Source organism: Gorilla gorilla, chromosome 10 (assembly GCF_029281585.2).
Source record: "Gorilla gorilla gorilla isolate KB3781 chromosome 10, NHGRI_mGorGor1-v2.1_pri, whole genome shotgun sequence".
In the NCBI taxonomy this organism is placed as follows: Eukaryota; Metazoa; Chordata; class Mammalia; order Primates; family Hominidae; genus Gorilla; species Gorilla gorilla.
Genome location: NC_073234.2, coordinates 39890901 through 39911501, shown reverse-complemented (window position 1 = coordinate 39911501; position 20601 = coordinate 39890901).

The following is a 20601-nucleotide window of genomic DNA, read 5'->3' as shown; positions in this document are numbered from 1 at the left end:
AAGCAGGATAGGTAGTCAAGGAAGTAACCATGTTCTCAGGATGCAACAACTGTGATGACCACATAATCAACATAGTAAGCCTCAGCCTCCACATTGTAATTGAGCTCATTCAAGTGAAGTTATCATCAGTAGGGAACTTCCCCTGTAGAGGGCATGAGCATGTTGATATTCCTCATCCTCAAAGTTAAGCTTTGCTCATTATAACAGTAAAAGACACACCTTTGGGTGGAGATTTAAGAGTTAATGAGACATGTGATGTATGAACAAGCATGTACAGCTACTGCTCATGTGCACTCAGAGGATCACCCAGAACATGCTTGCTAGTAACATCTCTAGTTCCTTACGAATAATCAGGTAAGACTCCCATAATGTGAGTCTTCCTAGTGCCAGTCTTTTGCTGTTTCATCCTTATGGGTAGCTCACCCTGAACTCTCTCTTTCTGTCTCTCTCAGGGTATACTGTCTATTCTGCACTTAATTTTCAAGTATTCTTTCTCTTTTACAATAAATTACTCTATGCTGCATCTCCTTTGCTGTGTGTCTCTTGTTTAAATTCTTTTAAACTAGGAAGACAAGAACCAAGGTCTCACAACAGTTGTCAAGAAGATAATTTGAACTTTATCCTAGACATGATGGACAACAATCAAGAGCCAGTATAAAAGAGCAGAGTTCATTTCTGGAAAATTTACTCTGACAACTGAATGAAGGATAAATGGATTGGGAAGAGACTTGAATAACATTAAGCCAATCAGTAAGGAAAGCTTGGTGTTACAATAATCCAATCAAGAATTAACCTGTGCTTTCATTAAGCATTGCCAATAAGCCTGAAGAGAAGGTAATAGAATAGAGAAATATTTGAGAGGTAGGATTGTGTTTCAGGATCAACTTACTGTGGGTGTGAATGAAAGGAAGAGGCCTAGGGAATATTTCTGAGTTATTCAAGTGACTGGGAAAAGTAGACATTGTTGGAGACAGGAAAAACAGAAGAGTGGATATTTTTAACTGGAGGAAGGATGACAGGATTGAGCATGTGTTTATTTTTGGACATGTTGATCTTGAGATGGCTGTCACCATCTAGTTTATGATGTCCAATAGGCAATGAGAAATATAGATGTGGACCTGAGGGGAAAGGTCTGAGTGAGGGATATTGGAGACATAAATATGAGTCATAAAATTGGAAGTCATAAATAGGAGTCATAAAATTTGAACTGTGGGGGTAGCAAAGAGAATGCCAAAGAGAGTAAAGATGGAATGAGAGCAGTTCCAAACTGAGCACTGAACCCTGGTCACCCTTATGTGAATGGAGTAAGTAGTGGAAAAGTAGTCTGGAGAACTGTCAAAAAGGGAGGAAGTAGATTAGAAGACACTGAGATCACAGGATATAAGGGATGATAAGACTTTGAAAAGGGGAGACTCCAGCATCAAATGATGCAGAAAATGTATCTCAAAGAATATTCATTTATACTTAAGAAGTGTGAATAATTTCAGCAGAATGTTGGGCACAAAATAAGCTGGACTACATAAGAGTGAGTTGATGTGGAAATGCCAATGACAAGGGAAGATATATAGTTCAGCTATGCACTATACCTAGAGTTCAGACATGATACCAAAGGAAGTAGAGAATAGAATCTGTAACCACAGGGAGATGCAGAATTCACAGCTGCAGGATGAATCAAAAGCTGTCTACTTTTGTTTTCTTTTGTCTTGTTTTATTTTTAAAGGGGAAGCACTAAGATCTGTATTTTGCTTAAAAGTATTCAGTGTACAGGATAGGCATTAATGATTCAAGATAATATAAGACATAATTAGAGGAGTGGGCTTCTAAAATATGAATGAGATTATTAGCCTGGAATAGAAGAAGTAACAACTTTTCTGTTAAGAAGGTTGGAAAGAAAGACAGGAAAGATTGTAGAGGGACACTTTGGAGTTCACGCCAAATGGCTTCTATTAGGAGGCAGAATAATAGCATTGTTATGAGCTGTGGCTCTAAGGAAAGATAATGTGGGTTCAAATCCTAGTCACATTGTTTGGGAAAGTTACTTATGCTCTTCCAGTCTCTTCCCTTAATTGTAAAAGTGTGTGATATAATGTTAAATGAAATAATATACTCGAATGATTAAAATATTGCATAGTAAGGGCTCAATTCATATTAGAAGCCATTATTTCCCCTAGAAAATAAATTGAAGCAGTCACCAAATGACATTTAAAAAGTGAGTTGCATGGTGGAGCATTAGCTAGTGAGATGAGGATTTGGAAAATTTGGCTGACTACAAAACGTGTCATATGGCATGGAGAATTTTGCTAGGCTACACACCATGCCTTAGCCTATAATCCCAGCACTTTGGGAAGCTGAGATTGGAGGCTGTTTTGAGTTCAAGAATTTTGCTGAATGAACTTGGGGAGCTGGTAGTCATTATCCTAATATATCAGGTTAGAAGACCCAATTATTCCTGCAGCTTCCATCTCATTCTTCCCGCATGCCACCTTTGATTTCATAGAACTTTTATAGATTCCCATTAAAAATCTATCCTTATTGAACAGGTCCTATGTGGCAAGCACTGTTCTGGACTCCGGAGATACAGCATTAAACAAAACAGACAAAACTCTATGTCTTCAAAAAATTTCAGTCAAGTATGAAACACACAATGAGCAAAGTGAATTAGCAAAATAGACATCAAGGTTAAATGGTGGTAAATGCTATGGAGAAAATGAGGCAAGGAAATAGTAGCGAGCAGGGCTGCAATGTTATATAGAACAACGAGGAAGGTCTTACTGAGAAGGTGACAGTCGTGTAAGATTCCAAGAGGTGAGAGAGAGATCAGTCATATGCACAACAGGTAAGGGTATTCCATTCCAAGCAGAGATAGTAGCAAATACCCAAAGCAGAAACATGCTTCAGGCGTGGACCAGAAACTCTGAGGCCAGGACGGCTGGAACAGAGTGAATAAGTAAGGAGTAGAAAGGTGATAGGGCATTATAATGATGTTGTACTTTTATTATAAACAAGAAAGGAAGCCACTGACACTGTAAAAGACTTACTCCCGCTATTATGTTCAGCAAGGTTGGGAAAGAAAAGCAGAGAAACCAGTTAGGAGTCTATTAGCAATAAGACAAGCAAGAAATGCTGCTGGGTTGGACTGCAGTGGTCACAGAAGAGGTAGTGAGAAGTAGATGGATTTTGGAAGCATTTTGAAGATGGAGCCAAGTTTAACATACCAGTTATAAAAGTGACATTTTGATGTCCATCTCTCTGCCTACTGCACATGGCTTTCATTTGCTTTTTTTTTTTTTTTTTTTGAGATGGAGTCTTGCTCTGTCACCTAGTCTGGAGTGTAGTGGGGCAATCTCGGCTCCTCTTCTGCCTCCCGGGTTCAAATGAGTAGCTGAGACTACAGGCGTGTGCCACCACAACTGGCTAATTTTTGTATTTTTAGACGAGGTTTAACTATGTTGACCAGGCTGGTCTCTAACTCATGACCTCAGGTGATCCTCCCACCTCGGCCTCCCAAAGTGCTGGGATTACAGGCGTGAGCCACCATGCCTGGCCTCTCATTTGCTTCTAAATGTGGACGCACAAAACAAATATGAACTATATTTTGCCTCCTGAATTCCCTCAAATTGAGGTAAGAGATCAGCAGGACTTGTTTCCCAAGCACCAGTCACAACCCTGCTAATAAAACAGGATTTGGGGCCGGGCACAGTGGCTCATGCCTGTAATCCCAGTACTTTGGGAGGCCAAGGCAGATGGATAACAAGGTCAGGAGTTCAAGACCAGCCTGGCCAAGATTGTGAAACTCCATCCCTATTAAAAATACAAAAAATTAGCCAGGCATGGTGGTGGGCACCTGTAATTCCAGCTACTCAGGAGGCTGAGGCAAAGAACTGCTTGAACCCAGGAGGCGGAGATTGCAGTGAGCTGAGATCACACCACTGCACTCCAGGCTGAGTGACAGAGTGAGACTCTGTCTCAAAAAAAAAAAAAACAAAAAAAAAAAAACAGGATTTGATCAAAACAGAAACTTGGCCAAAACCAGCTAAAACCATGATGGTGACAAGAGCAACTGCTAGTTGCCATCACGGCTCATTATATGCTAATTATAGTGTATTAGCATGCTGAAAGACACTCCTATCAGCACCATGACAGTTTACAAATGCTATGGCAATGCCTAGAAGTTACCTTACATGGTTTAAAAGAGGAGGTGCCTTCAGTCAGTTTGGGAACTCCTCATCTCATTTCTAAAAGTTTGTAAATAACCCACCCCTTATTTAGCATATAATTAAGGAGTAGCTATAAATATAGCTAGCCAGCAATACATGAGTGCCACACTGCCTATGGGTTAGCCCTGCTCAGTCTATGGAGTGGCCATTTTTCTGTACTCTGTTGCTCTAATAAACTTGCTCTAATTCACTTCATTTTACTCTGTTGGCTCACTCTTGAATTCTTTCCTGCATGAAACGAAGAACCCTCCCAGGCTGAGCCCAATTTTGGGGTTCACCAGCATTAAAATTACCTTCTGTTTATTTCTTAGGACTCTGACATGACAATAAATTTCAAAACAAGATTCAAGGAATCAGATATTCAGATATTATTGCTTAGGCGCTATTCATTGTGACTGAATATGTATTAAATAATTGAGGTAAGTGTTCTGGGTTTAGTCTAAAAAATAATGCTGAATACCTTGGCCTTATTACACTGAGAACCCCTCTTGATCTCAGTTTTTCTAGCGATAGGATATTAAGTTCTGTCCTTCCAAATTAATTCCCAGGAATATTTGGGTCAAAACTGATAGTATATGCTGTGGAAATATGATTTATTTTGTGTATCACTTCTCATACATCAGCATCTTCTAAAGAACTTTGCCTTTGTAACTTTTTCAGTTACCAAGAATGATAATCGGTTTGCTTAATTTTTATTTCTCTTTAATACGCTATGTGACAGAGCAATCAGTAGAAGCTACAAAAAGTTGATTCTTCTCAAGCCACTATTATAGCAATTGACCTTACTTATTTGTTACAAATATTTTTAAAATAAAAGCACCACTAATATAATTTTTTTAGTTTTTTTAATCTTAAGAATGTATTTGTTTCTCTTACTTGTCCTGTTTGGTCATGCTACAGAATTTTAGTTAAAATATAAATAGCCAAACTTCATACACTAAAGGCATATTAGTACTAACAATTGGCGTTACTGTTGGAATGCTCATACACTCATCATGAAGTGAAAGGAAACAAGTGATAATTGAATTCAATCACAATTCTGTGGTTCTGTATGGTGCACTCAAGCAAACCATTAGATATTTCTTCGTTAGAAATTAGCCACTTTAGATTTCGGGAGAGAAATACAACTCTATATGAATAATCACACGGAGAAACTCTTTTTAGTATCAAAGTTCAAGCCATAACATTTTTTAAAATAGTTAACTATTTTCATAGTAATGAGCTCCATATAGTTATGGAAAGCAACTTGATTATAATGTATTATTAGTTATCTAGGGTTTTAAGCTATTTCAGGGAGGTATTGCCAGAGTGTCAAAGTAAATAAGTAGTACTATTGAACAATTTGAGCTTCAAGAAAAATAAACGGAAATTTTTTCTATTAGGAGTTTTAAATAAATGCAAGTACAAAATGTTTTACAACTAGTTTTATTTTTCTCTTTTGACATTTTAAAAATAAGTCATACAGTTTTTTTCCTTTTGCATTAGTTCCTAGTGATATATAAAATTTGTATCTCTCTGAAACTCATACTTGACCAAAGGCGTTTAAATTATATGATACTTCGAGAGAATGAGAAGTCACAGAAACTGCATAGGCTATCAAAATTTTAGTTAGAAAACAATAGTTTGGCTGTTTTCTTTTCTTGTTCAGCTTCTTAAAGATATTCAGCAAATGTACATGTTTAATTAAGGGAGAAACTATGTACAATATTTTTTTTTTAAAAAAAAATCTGGCCTCTACTTAAGCACTGTATCAAGAAAATCATAGGTTTTATTCAGTTTTCTAATCTGACCACAAGCTGAGTGACTCGTGTAAAATGTTTATAATAAGACTTGGTACATTTGAAGGGAGTGTGGTTAAGTATGGATAGGATCAGATTAGAAAGCAGATGATCACATTCAGTCAAAAAATACTCAGAAAACCCACTAGAGCTGGGCACTATGTCAACATTGGGGAATTCCTCAGGTGCCCAAGAGGCTTCCTGCTGTATTTTAAAAATGCACTATTTTACATTTTACCATTTCTCACATTGTGGTGCCTCTTATAACAAACAGACATCTTAGCTTCAATGAAACATGGTAGTTCTAAATCCCTTTACTAAAATGCATTATTTAGGAGAATTAGGAGACTAAACTGCCTGGAATGAAGAGCATAGTGTTAAAGATATGAGATCTTGATTCTTTGACAAATGTTGTTCTATCACTGTGTGAGAGATCTTATATTGATATTTAAGCATTATGCTTATTAATAATGTGCATGTATGCAAATACTTTAATTTTTCAAGTAGTGACCTTCTTGAAGCCAAGGGCAGTATTTTTTTTCTTCTGTTTCTTCAAAGTTGTGGAGAATAGGCACTTAAGATATATTTATGGATGAATGGAGACATGATCATTGAGACTTGAGCTACAAAACGAAGACTTCATCTTTTTTTTTCATTAATTTGTATTTCTCTTCCATAAACAACAGATACTTTGTAAGGAGTCATTTGTTTGAATTTTAAAATTATAGGTGTTATAAAAAATTTGTCTCTGTGTACACATATGCACACATACAAACACAAAATTTTCTTTTTATGATAAAGGCCATCATCAATAATATTGTGCAAATATTTACTTTCCCCTAAAGATAATGAAATAATTACCCTTATCTGTATCTATATTTTGAAAAAATACTATATTAAAAAAATAAATAATTTTAGATGTTTTGGCATTTGACATGCTCACAATTATGACTGAGTCTATAAGATTATTGCAAAATCCATTTGGGGTTCTCTGTAAATACAAAGCACATAATAGGCTCCAAATAAATATTTGAAGATGGGCTAAGGTTATGTTTCTGGCTAGCTAGCATTTTCCTCATGACCCACGATTTGTGTGCAGGTTCATGTAGCCTCCATTACAGAGCCAAGATTTCTCTGCTTTTCCCAGAGAGAGAGATGGAATCCCACAGATATGGCTGTGTGAGTTTCCAGGAAGTCCCTTCTCATGCACTTTTAGAAGTTTAACTGGGTTAAGGTAGCATCCTGCTTGTGCTGTTGTAACCACAGGATTTAGGTTTTGCCACTCACTCAGGGAGTGCCCCTAGCTTCCAGGACCACACACCAGGTCTTCTGGAGCCCTGCAGAGGTGGTATCCTTTCTCCCATCCTTCCACTTGCCTCCCCACTCAGTCATCCCGGCGTTTGTTAACCCTTCTATTTTGTATTTTGTAGTTTCAGCTGTCTCCTGGTTTCATGAAAACAGATTTCGTCTGCGTTGGGTATTTCTTGGTGCTTTTGAGTAATGCTCAGGAAGGCAAATAATGAATGTCAACTTTACCCCATCATCTTTAAATCATATTTTCTCTGAAAATATGTTTTCATTAAAACAGAACCCATTGGATGAATTTTTACTGTGAGTAGAATAACTTTATAAGAAATTATTGTCATAATTTATTGATTAAAAGCTAACTGTTCTCCAACTATTTATTTCCCCCACCGCTGAAATATTGCTGCCTCCTTACCTCTGGCTCTGGGCAGGCCACATTTATAAACTAGATTCTGCCCCACCAGGAATAATGTAAAATACTCATTACTACCTCCTAAGTTGAAGCAAATAGGTTGATTATCATTAAACAAGGTCATTTCACTGTTGATCCCCCACTTCCCATCCCCAACCCCTGTAAACATAGAAGAGAATTTATCTAGTTTTGGATAAATATTATTCTAAATCTTTGACTTTTATGCTGCTTGGTGGACATATTTATAACCTTTGCCATCATAAATAGTGTTTCTCTGGATCACAAGATTGTTGCTATTATATTATTTGTTTGAGTTTGTGTTTAGCATTCTGCTAATTAGACTGGATTTCTGCTCTGACTTTATGTACATATTATTATCATCTTTTAAGGTTTTCCAGTGTTTAGAGGATTTAAAAATCTGGTGATTTCTTAACGTTTTTGTGGATGTTCTGATGCTGGTTGACCCTTCTCTTATGACACTGAACCTCCCTGAATGTACTCAGCATTGCCTACTCAGTCTAAACTTCTAGTTCTCAGTCCATTGCCATTTCCTGAAACCCCAGCCTCTGCCTCAGCAAAGCCAAAGTGAATATCTTATCCATATAAACAGAACCTACTGCCACTAATTCCCTGCTATGTTAGCCATCTATCAGTAAGCGCTGAACATCTTCAGCCATGCTAATTTTTTTAACGATGCAGAAAATAATATTCTCCACAGTCTTAAGAAGTTGAGTAGAAGCTATTTGTTAAGTACTTTATGCCTAAAATGAAATATGTCAGTTTAAAGCAGATAATGTTTCAAGAACCAAGAGAAGCACAACATGAAAAGTATAGAAAGAGTGCCAAACTGGAGCTGAATGAACAGCTGTGGCCTAGATCAGAAAAGCTATAACAGTGCTGCTCTCACTTTTAAGTGAATCCTGTGAAAGTCCTGAATGGCAGATCTTCAGAGAAACTATTTTTAAATAAATATCCATGTATAAAATTAAAGAATTTATATATACATATATGCACACAGAGAGCAGTCGGTGTCAGGAACTAAAAGCTTGGTGTCTTAAATGTCTCACAAGCTTTTTGTAATTTTTTTTGCACTTCTTTGTTTACCTCCTTATAAATTAATTATAGATACTTGTGCATTCGAATTTGGAATTTGGGGAATTTAACAATTAATAAAATGGTAGAATGTTTGAAATAACTGAAAATATATCTAATAAGCGTAAAGAATAACATGTTATTTAATTTTTAGGAATTGTTATGTAATTTCACCATAAATTATTTTGCTCAAATACATAATATTATTAATAAAAGCATGTTACAAAATACTAATATATTAAAATCAAATTAAGACAAAAAACTTGATGCTGGGTGTAGCGGCTCATGCCTGTAACCCTGTTTACTTGGGAGCTGAGGGAGGAGGATCAATTGAGCCCAGGAGTTCAAAGCCACAGTGAGCTATGATCGTGCCACTGCACTCCAGCAGCCTGTGTGGCAGAATTTTAATTAATTGACTAGTTGGTTTGCAGGGTTCTTATTAATTGATGAGAGAGGAACTCAAATGTTCAGGCAATTATTTGTTTCGGTGAGGGCTTCTACATTATAAGGAAATTTAGGAGATGATTAGTATAAATTTGAAATAAAGAAAAGCTTCCTACTAAGTTAATATTCAAAATGTGTAGAAAAAATAGACATATTGACTACACACAAAAAGAGTATGGTAAAATATATTACAAAGTTCAAAGACATGATCGGTTAGGAAAAATATTAGCAAAATATGGGACAGATACAGAGTCAATAATTTTAACATCAACCAATGTCTATAAATTGAGGGAAATAAAAGAAAAAACGTAAAGTCATTAAATGATATGAATGAGAATTTCACAGAAGAATAACAAACTTAAGGAAGTACACTAGTTAAATTTGAACCCTATTAGTTCAGGAAACTTACTAAACGCACTTCAGAAATAGTCAGATGGCTCTTAATCCAAACTGCATTCTATAATTTAAAAATAAGTGATGCTTTATTCTAACTTGTTAGAGTTCAAATAGCCAATTAATCTGTGAATCGATTTCCCAACTCATTAGTAGCCTGGGAAATGCAAATAAAAGGAATAATAAGGTACAATTTTTAGTTAATCAGATTGGCAAAAATTTTAAGATGCAACATCCAGTGTTAGCAAGAATGTGGAAAAATGTACATCCTAATTTATTAACAATCAAATTGTAAATTGATTTCCCATAGAAATAAAAGATTAGTATGTAAGAATACACGCAAACACACACACACGCAGACATGGATATATATTGCAGCATTACTCATAGAAAAAATTAATAAAGAAAACAATCTAAAGAGACAACAGTAGATAAATGATTGAATAAATGGTGGTGCTTTCACTCCATGGAATATTAAAGTTATTTTAAAGTATGTATTTAACGAATAGGGATTCAGATGAAAGAATACTCAGGATATATTGCTGGGAAAAGGAGTTTACAAAATAATGTGCTCTGAATGATCTAATTTTAATAAAACAATTACAGCAGTAACATCACTATTTAGATGGCTTTATATGTTTGTGTATATTTACATAAGCATGAGTAAAATCATGTATATAACACGATTTTAAAACTGATATTTGCAGACGAAGATGAGAGTTTGAATACAAATTTCATTTGCAATTTGGGAAAAGAACTTAATAAAGTAAAAACTTCAATATAGACCTCTAATAAAAATAAACACAGCTCTTTTCTATCTGGTATTTATTTTTGTGTAAGAAGTGAGGTTATAATCAAATCTTAATTTATTTTTCCAAAGATGAGTTAGTTGTCTGAAAACCATTTATTGAATGCCCCATCTTTTCACCCACAGTTTGAAATGTTATCTTTATCATACGTGAAATCCTCATATATACTGGCATCTATTTCTGGGTTTCTGTTCTTTTATATTCATTGACCACATTCCGTATTGCTACCACACTGCATTAACTTCTGTAGCTTTATAAAATAATCTATCATATAACTGAAAAACTCTATCCTTATTAAACTTCATCATAATTTTCTCAGATATTATCACATGTGAATTTTCATACAAACTCAAATATTATTTTGCAAAATTCCAAAAAATTTCTGGTAGATATATGATTCAAATTACATTTAAATTATAATTTTGTTTAGACAAAATATTTTATACATTTAAGTTATTTCTCCTCCAGATATGCATTTTATTTATTCAAGTATTCTTTCAGAACTTTAGAAAAGTGTTTATTTTCTTATCAGTCCTGCACACTTTTTGAGGATGGGTTATGAAGCTACATAACAAGCTATCTGATTCAGCCTTAGTTGGACAAAACTACACTACTTAAGTCTGAGCCCCAATAATTCAGAAAATTACTAAACACATTTCAGTGGCTATAAATAGCTAGATGGTTCTTGATCTAAAAGGCATACATATCCCTAAAATGTATAAATAAATGATACTTTAGTCTAACTTCTTTGTTCTTATTCTTTATCTAATGTGCCTCATAATAATATTTCAACATATGAGACAAAAGAACATGCAACTGAAGTCAATCACAATATTTCTTAACTCTCTCAGGATATTTCTAGATAAAATATAGTATATTTCCCAATGTATATCTTGAGTTACAGTGTTACATACAAAAAAATATTTTAATGTATTTGTTTATATTTGAGATAACTTCAGAGATAAATTTCTATAACATAGAAATATTTAACATTAAAAAAACAAGTATGGTATGCCTAATATATACTAGATCACAAACCAATAAATTGCGTTGAATTTTTTTTTTGCAGTATAGCAAAATTTACTCAACATTCATTTAAACATTCATTAATAGTTTTGAATGCTTTGAATGTTCTAGACAATGTATTACATTTTGAGGATATAACAATAAATACTAGTAAAGTATACCTACAAGTAAGTAAGCAAGTAAAACACAGGGTGTGATCATTGCTGCTTTAGTCACAAGCCCAGGGTGCACAATGGGCTTTTTGTTTGTTCCAGTTTCTGGTAAGATGAGGAATGTGGTGTTTCAGGGCAGGTTTCTGTGAGGAAGTGATGTCTAATATGAGAAACAAAGGAGGGATAAACATTAGCATGTGGAAGAGAGGCCAATAATAAAGATTCCAGGCAGATGCTTCAGTGTGAGAGACTGTGGGAGGTTCAGACATTTAAGCCTGGAAGTGGTTTTTAAAAAAATATTCCTATGGGACACATAATAATGGCAAATGTTAAAAAAGAGCTCAGTATTTGTTAACACAACACCTATTGACAGAATGAATACAGCTCTATCTACAGATTCTTAGCATACCAAAAGTCATAACTGCTATAATATGAATCTCAAAACATCTTTATCATTTCCTCCATTTGATCCTTTTTAAACTGTTAAAGTATTTAAAGATGTCAAAACAGTATTATATTTTTACCCAAATTTTCAAGAATTAACCTAAAAACGACTCAATGGATATGGCCCAAGTTAATAACAAAATTAGATTTCAATAGGGAATATTTTCTTCCAGACAAAACAAGCTGAAAAAGAATGAATACACTTACAATTTGCAAATGTACTAAAATATTTAATATGCAGAGCTTGCAGAAAAGTAAAAAGCCCAGACTTCAAAAGGGTCAGAAAAGGCAAGCAAAATTGCCTTTTTGGCAGAAGAAATGCTAAGTAATTCATGTGGTATCAATACTATTCAATACATTTTCTCTCTCTGTAGCAAACCTTATATTCTCAACATGAACTGTCTATTCTCATTATACTTTATCCTTTTTGTTTTCCCTGCAAATAGCCAAGCTCATCCTGCCTCCTTTCCTCTATTTATATAGATTCTGTAATTGTAGTGTTGTCCCACTTATTTCAAGAGTCTCCTCAGGTTCTTCTTCATGAGGCTTTCTGTGAGCATTCTAACCGATATCAATCTTCCCATTCTCTGAATTACCAGTACTATATTGTCAATACTACGCATTTTGCCATCATTCATCAAACAGTGATTGAATAGTGCCTATCTAGTGCCAGGCACTATGCTAGGTGTCAGGTAAATAATAATAAAGAAGGCATACCACCTTCTCGCAAGTAGCTCACAATCTTCTCATGGAGATAGATATGCAAACAATTATGACTGGAAGTACACACAGACTCCCCAATGGTGTACAGCCTAGTAGAGCTGTGACCCCATCCTTCAGACCCCAGAATGGTAGATCCACTGACAGCTTGTAGTGTGCGCCTGGAAAAGCCGCAGACACTCAACTCCAGCCTGTGAAAGCAGCCAGGAGCAGGGCTGTATCTTGCAAAGCCAAAGGGGCAGAGCTGCCCAAGACCATGGGAACCCATCTCTTGCATCAACGTGACCTAAGTGTGAGACACGGAGTCAAAGGAGATTATCTTGGAACTTTAAGATTTGACTGCCCTGCTGGATTTCAAACTTGCATGGGGCCGATAGACCCTTTGTTTTGGCAAATTTCTCCCATTTGGTATGGCTGCATTTACCGAATGCCTGTACCCCCATTGTATCTAGGAAGTAACTAACTTGCTTTTGATTTTACAGGCTCATAGGTGGAAGGGACTTCCCTTGTCTCAAATGAGACTGGACTGTGGACTTTTGAGTTAATGCTGAAATGAGTTAAGACTTTGGGGGACAGTGGGAAGGCATGATTGGTTTTGAAATGTGAGGACATGAGATTTTTGAGGGGCCAGAGGCAGAATGATATGGTTAGCTACGTCCCCACCAAAATCTCATCTTGAATTGTAGCTCCCATAATTCCCATGAGTTGTGCAAGGGACCCGGTGGGAGATAATTGAATCATGGCAGTGATTTCTCCCATACTGTTCTTGTGGTAATAAATAAGTCTCAGGAGAGCTGATGTTTTTATAAGGGGTTTCCCATTTCTCTTGGTTCTCATTTTCTCTCATTTGCCACCATGTAAGAAGTGCCTTTCACCTTCTGCCTTGATTACGAGTCCTCCCCAGCCACTTGGAACTGGGAGTCCATTAAACCTCTTTTTCTTTATAAATTACCCAGTCTCAGGTATGTCTGTATCAGCAGTGTGATAATGGACTAATACATCTCTCTGTTCTCTCTCTTATGTCTCCCTCTTCCACTAATGAGAACCCAGGTAATTACACTGATCCCACTTGGATAATCCAAGATAGTCTCCCTATTTCAAGGTCAACCTTAATAACATATTTTCCCTTAATTCTCCTTAGCCATGTAACCTTACACAGCAGTCCCCAACCTTTCTGGCACCAGGGACTGGTTTCATGGAAGATAATTTTTCCACAGACTGATGTGGGGGCAGGGGAGTATGGTTTCAGGATGAAATGGTTCCACCTCAGATCATCATATATTAGATTCTCATAAGAAGTGAGCAACCTAGATCTCTCATATGTGTAGTTCACAACAGGGTTTGCGCTCCTATAAGAATCTAATGCTACTGCTGATTTGACAGGAGGTGGTGCTCACACAGTAATGTTTGCTCAACCATCGCTCTCCTGCTGTGCAGCCTGGTTCCTAACAGGCCACAGCCTGGTACTGGTCCACAGCCTGGGGGTTGGGGAACCCTGACCTAACACATTGACAGGTTCTAGAGATTAGATCATGGATATCTTTGGCGGACTGTTATTCCACCACAGTACTAATAATGGAAGACTGTTATCTACCATTATTCTACCATGGTGCTAATAAAATGTCTGACCTCTCTGATCAGACGAGAAAAAGTCAGCTTTTGGGGATCTGCAGAGACTGAAAACAAGAATTAACGCCCTCTCTGCCTTCAGAAAATGTTGCACCCTGAATAATATGGTGAAGACTGTAAACCTTTCCTTTCCCTTGGGCTGGGAATTGTACCCTTCCCGGGAGGTACATCTGTTGAATCTGTGTTGTGTGTGATAAGGCCTGCTGGGTTAAAAGCAAAAGAACTTACTTCCTACTTTCAGTGCTATCTTTGGAACTTAATTTAGCAATTTTATTGATGGAGTATTGGTTAAGATTTTACTGGCTGGTGATCAGATTAAAGCTGATCCTGACTAGATATGGTTATTCAGAAAATTCAAGTATCATTTCTGTTAGTAGATAGATAGATAGAAGCATTGTTTTAGCAAATTTTATGCAGACAGCAAGTCTAAGCCTTATTAATTACAGGCTGTTAGTAGATAGATAGATAGAAGCATTCTTTTAGCAAATTTTATGCAGACAGCAAGTCTAAGCCTTATTAATTACAGGCTGAGAAATTCATCTAGCCATTGATTCCACATGGATTTTTGAATTCTACTGTCTGCAAAGCAGTGAGCTAAAAAGTGAGGATGCAGTAGAAATAAAGACTGATGTTGACTTATCTACATAAACTTAACATATTACTAGGAAACAGAGATGTAAAACTACTAATTAAACAATGAATTATTTAACTACAATTGCGGCCAATGCTATAAAGAAGAACAAAGCTCTATCCATCCAGTAATTCTCCAACTAACATTGATTGGGTTAGAAGGAAGAGAACTCACAAAAAGGAAAAGCAAAAATGTTACCTGTTTGGTTCACCATCGTGTATGTATCACTTTGCACAGTGCATGGCATTTACTAGAAACTTATTAAATGTTGAATAAATAAAATCAAATGCCATAATAAAAAACAGGGTGCTTTTTACTAAGAACTACATTATTAAAAAGGTATAATCTTTAGACAGCCAAGCAGCCCTATATAAACCACATTTCTCATAGGTTCATACAAAAAGGAATTTTTAATCTGTATTGAGCAACATATTCCATCCCGTTTTATACCAGGTCTTTGATTAGGATATCTCACAATTTTCTGAGCCCACACTGGAATGGCAGAGAAAAAAACAGGGTCTGATATCTCAGATAGCATAGTTAATAGAGCTGGTATGCCAATGTCTAGGATTTGCCTGTCCCCAGTGAGATCAGACTTAAATATAGCAGCATGTCTGATAAGAGACTAACATGAGACCCAAATAGGAACAAAAAGAGAACAAAGTTTGCAAGTGTCAGTAAAAAGGCAAGCACAGAAATTACGAGTATTTTTGTTACATTTGTCTAATTGCATTTGTCCAGACTACATTCTTTTCTCAGGATGCCTTATAAAAGTCATTGAACCCACATCCTATGTTGAACTCTTAAAGACTTTCAGGAACTGGAAATATGATAACTGACAACACTTGTCTTCAGAAAAGGAGGGGTGAAATGAATGACAGTCATGTTTTTCTGATCTAAATCAACAAGAAGTAAATTAAAAGTAAGTATACAGAAGGGGGGACAAAATAGTTTTATTCCTCTTGTTTTCAGAAGATGTATAACTTCATATGTAGTAGGAAAATTAACCCTATAGTCTTCTCACCCTATGTATCACATTTTCTTCCAAAAGGAAACCAAGTGTAGCCTTTTTTATTCTTACTCCTCTCTTTTTTCTTTAAATCTATCCCAGAAACATTAAGAAAGGCAAAGTAGTCTCACAATTCTTTCAGTCAAAGAGAAAATAACCTTGAACTCAAACAAAGAACGTCTATCATGTAAAGCAGAGATGAAGGAGATCTGATTAAAATCAGAATTCCCATCACTACATCTTCACTTGCCACACCAAAATCAGAAGCTATTGATTCTTTTAATTAAAAAAGATCTGATACAGAAATACTACATTGAGAGCAATCCCTTATGAAAAAGTCTGTCAAGATTTCTATTTTTTGGCTCACACCTCAGAGATAGACATGCTTAAATTTGCAATTAAATATTACAGGACCATGATGCATCCGTGGCCATTGAAAAATCCCAAGGGGAAAGAGAATAAAAACAAGAGGAGAGAAATGCAAGAAAGTGTGTATATGCTTATGTGAAAAAGGGAAAAGGTGACAAGAGCCCAAAACACAGAACAATGAGGCAAAGGAACCAAATAGGAAAACAAAAAGCAAGGTAAAAACTAATGAAAAATCAACTATTTAAAATCAGGGTGAATTATGCAATGATCAATCAAATCTCCAAAGGTATATAACCAAAATACTATTGAAGTTTAGAATGAGTGCAGACATATTCCAAATACCCCCATGTATAGATTATCTGTGCATTAGCCCTAATATGTGAATAGACCTTGTTTATTTTGATTCTATGCCTCTCTAATAGTGTCATTCTACAAAGTTAATATTAAAGATAGACCTTAGCTAAAAGAAAAAATGGAAGACAATGTAGTTATAATTTTTTTTACTAATAACTGGTTATACCTATTAATACAAAGGAAATATCAGCTTTACGGCAATATCCATATAGACATCAATTAATGACTTTTTATAGTCATTTTCTCATATAGTATTCACACATATGTAAACAAAGTAAGAAAAGGGAATAGGAATTGGAAGAACAGAGAAGATAGAAGAGAGGTGAAGAAAACAAGAAAGAATAAAAGAGCCTTCACAAATAAGCTGGGTCATTTAATTTTCATAAGTTATTTCAATTTTAAATTTAAAATATGTCAAGTATTTTGAAATACTTATGCTTTTTCTGTTTATTAAATGGCAAACTGATTTAACATTCTTAGGTCTGGGACCATGATGCTGACATCTAAAGGAAAACTGATTCTCTCACGTTTATAAAAGTGTCCTAAAAATGTATTTTCTCTGTGTATTACTAATAATGAATTTATCTCCACCTGAGACACACTCTTTTATATTGCACACAGGATAATGCTTTAATGTAAAATACAGCATAGAAGGAGTAAAACCACTACAACAAGATATGCAATTCTGAGTAAAAAATAAGGAAGGCAAAAATTTTCTCCCATTCTGTAGATTGCCTGTTCACTCTGATGGTAGTTTCTTTTGCTGTGCAGAAGCTCTTTAGTTTAATTAGATCCCATTTGTCCATTTTGGCTTTTGTTGTCATTGCATTTGGTGTTTTAGACATGAAGTCCTTGCCCATGCCTATGTCCTCAATGGTATTGCCTAGGTTTTCTTCTAGGGTTTTTATGGTTTTAGGTCTAACATGTAAGTCTTTAATCCATCTTGAATTAATTTTTGTATAAGGTGTAAGGAAGGGATTCAGTTTCAGCTTTCTACATATGGCTAGCCAGTTTTCCCAGCACCATTTATTAAACAGGGAATCCTTTCCCCATTTCTTGTGTTTGTCAGATTTGTCAAAGATCAGACGGTTGTAGATGTGTGGTATTACTTCTGAGGGCTCTGTTCTGTTCCATTGGTCTATAGCTCTGTTTTGGCACCAGTACCATCCTGTTTTGGTTACTACACTTCTCAAAAGAAGAAATTTATGCAGCCAAAAGACACATGAAAAAATGCTCATCATCACTGGCCATCAGAGAAATGCAAATCAAAACCACAATGAGATGCCATCTCACACCAGTTAGAATGGCGATCATTAAAACGTCAGGAAACAACAGGTGCTGGAGAGGATGTGGAGAAATAGGAACACTTTTACACTGTTGGTGGGACTGTAAACTACTTCAACCATTGTGGAAGTCAGTGTGGCAATTCCTCAAGGATCTAGAACTAGAAATACCATTTGACCTAGCCATCCCATTATGGGTATATACCCAAAGGATTATAAATCATGCTGCTATAAAGACACATGCACATGTATGTTTATTGTGGCACTATTCACAATAGCAAAGACTTGGAACCAACCCAAATGTCCAACAATGGTAGACTGGATTAAGAAAATGTGGCACATATACACCATGGAATACCATGCAGCCATAAACAAGGATGAGTTTATGTCCTTTGTAGGGACATGGATGAAGCTGGAAACCATCATTCTCAGCAAACTATCACAAGGACAGAAAACCAAACACCACACGTTCTCACTCATAGGTGGCAATTGAACAATGAGAACACTTGGACACAGGAAGGGGAACATCACACACCGGGGCCTGTTGTGGGGTCGGGGGAGGGGGGAGGGATAGCATTAGGAGGTATACCTAATGTAAATGATGAGTTAATGGGTGCAGCACACCAGCATGGCACATATATACATATGTAACAAACCTGCACATTGTGCACATGTACCCTAGAACTTAAAGTATAATAATAAAAAAGGAAGGCATAAAAGGAAAAAGCCTAAAATAAATAATGAAAATAAAAAGGAAATAAACAAGGAAGCATGAACTGTGCAATAGGAAAAGATGCCAAGAAAACAAGATGGGGGTAGATTTGGCAGCACTACTTCAAAGTTCTTCCGGATATCACATCTGGTTGCCCTTGATTGTTTCCATTGAATAGGCAGGTTCCTACACACCTTTGTCGACCATTCCTCTCCTTGAAGTACCACAGCTAATTAATTAACCTCCCAGGTAAGCTATCATACTTCAAAGTATGATATATTTGTGACACCTCTCTGATATATTTGTGACACCTCAAAGCTCAAAAAGATTCAATCAATTCAAGTTTTTTTTATATATATTTCTTTGATAAAACAATCTGGGGTTGATATCCCATCAAGATGGTAAAGAGGAAAACTGTTGCCATGTATTACTATAAAGATATATATACATATGTGTGTATACACACATATATATATATAAACATACATACATATACACACATACTTTTTTTAATCATAAATTTTTAGGGCATGGTTTATCTATCAAAGAATTAACGACATTTAAATTCACAGTCCCATCACAATAGGGAAGAAGGGAAAAAAACACTTCATAGAAAGGTGAAAACAATTTGAAATCACAGTGAGTAAATTTCTTATCTCAGCTGTGATCCCTGAAGATCTGAGGAAACCATTCACTAGCTAATACAGGAGGTATGTTGCAAACAAGGAAATTAAGGTGGCCACCAGCAAAATATTATGCTCCCCTTCACTCTAACAGCAACAGGGATAGTGCCTTTAAATGTCCAAGACCTGGCACATAAAAAATCTCATGAAAAACTAAGACATTAAATTTAGGAGCAAATTCTTTCAGTGGTCTTGTATACTAGTCTAAGAATCTATTGCCAGAGAAGTAGGTAAGTTTTATGGTCATTGAAAGTGATCATAAAAACTTCCTTAGCAAATGGCAATATGATTTCATGGTAACTGAAATCACTGCACCAGGCTGAGATCTCAACTCTTTGATGGGGATGGGGCTGTGATCCACTGGATGGCAGAGAAGACTGCTGAGGTGCTGCCGCTGGGACTGGAGGGCAGAAAACAGCTAGCCTAGGTGTCAATGAAAGTCTGGAGTATGTGCCCCACTGAGACCACACATCATAATTAGAGAAACCTGGCAGCTGTGAGTCAGGCAGCCATGCCATATTACCAAGAGGGAAACCGGAAGAGGAAAAGAAGACCCTTCCTCCTATACTGTTTCTCCAGTACTCTCTATTGACAGGACAAACATTGTACCAAAGAAACATTAGAACCACATGCTTAAGGGGGAAAAAGAAACTTTAAAAAATCAAATGAAAAACAAATTCAAGAATAATTAGAATAAGTAATCTAACTAAAATACAAGGAACCAGAAAAATAATTCTGGTAATATGATAAAACATGGTTCTGTAACACACTCAATTATCACACTAGCCCTCCAGCAATGGATGGAAACCAAGATGAAATCTTTGAAATATCAGATAAAGAATTCAAAAGGTTGATTATTAAGCTACTCAAAGAGGTACCAGAGAAAGGTGAAAACCAACGTAAAGAAATTGAAACACAATCCAGGGTATCAGTGAAAAATTTTGTCAAGAGATAGATGTCTTAAATAAAAACCAATCAGAATTTCTGAAAATGAAAGTCACAATTAGGGAATTACAAAATATAGCGGAAAGTTTCAACAATAGAGTAGAACAAATAGAAAAAAGAATTTCAGAGTCCAAAGAAAATGCTTTTGAATTAACCCAGTCAGACAAAATAAAGAAAAAGGAATCAAAAGAAAT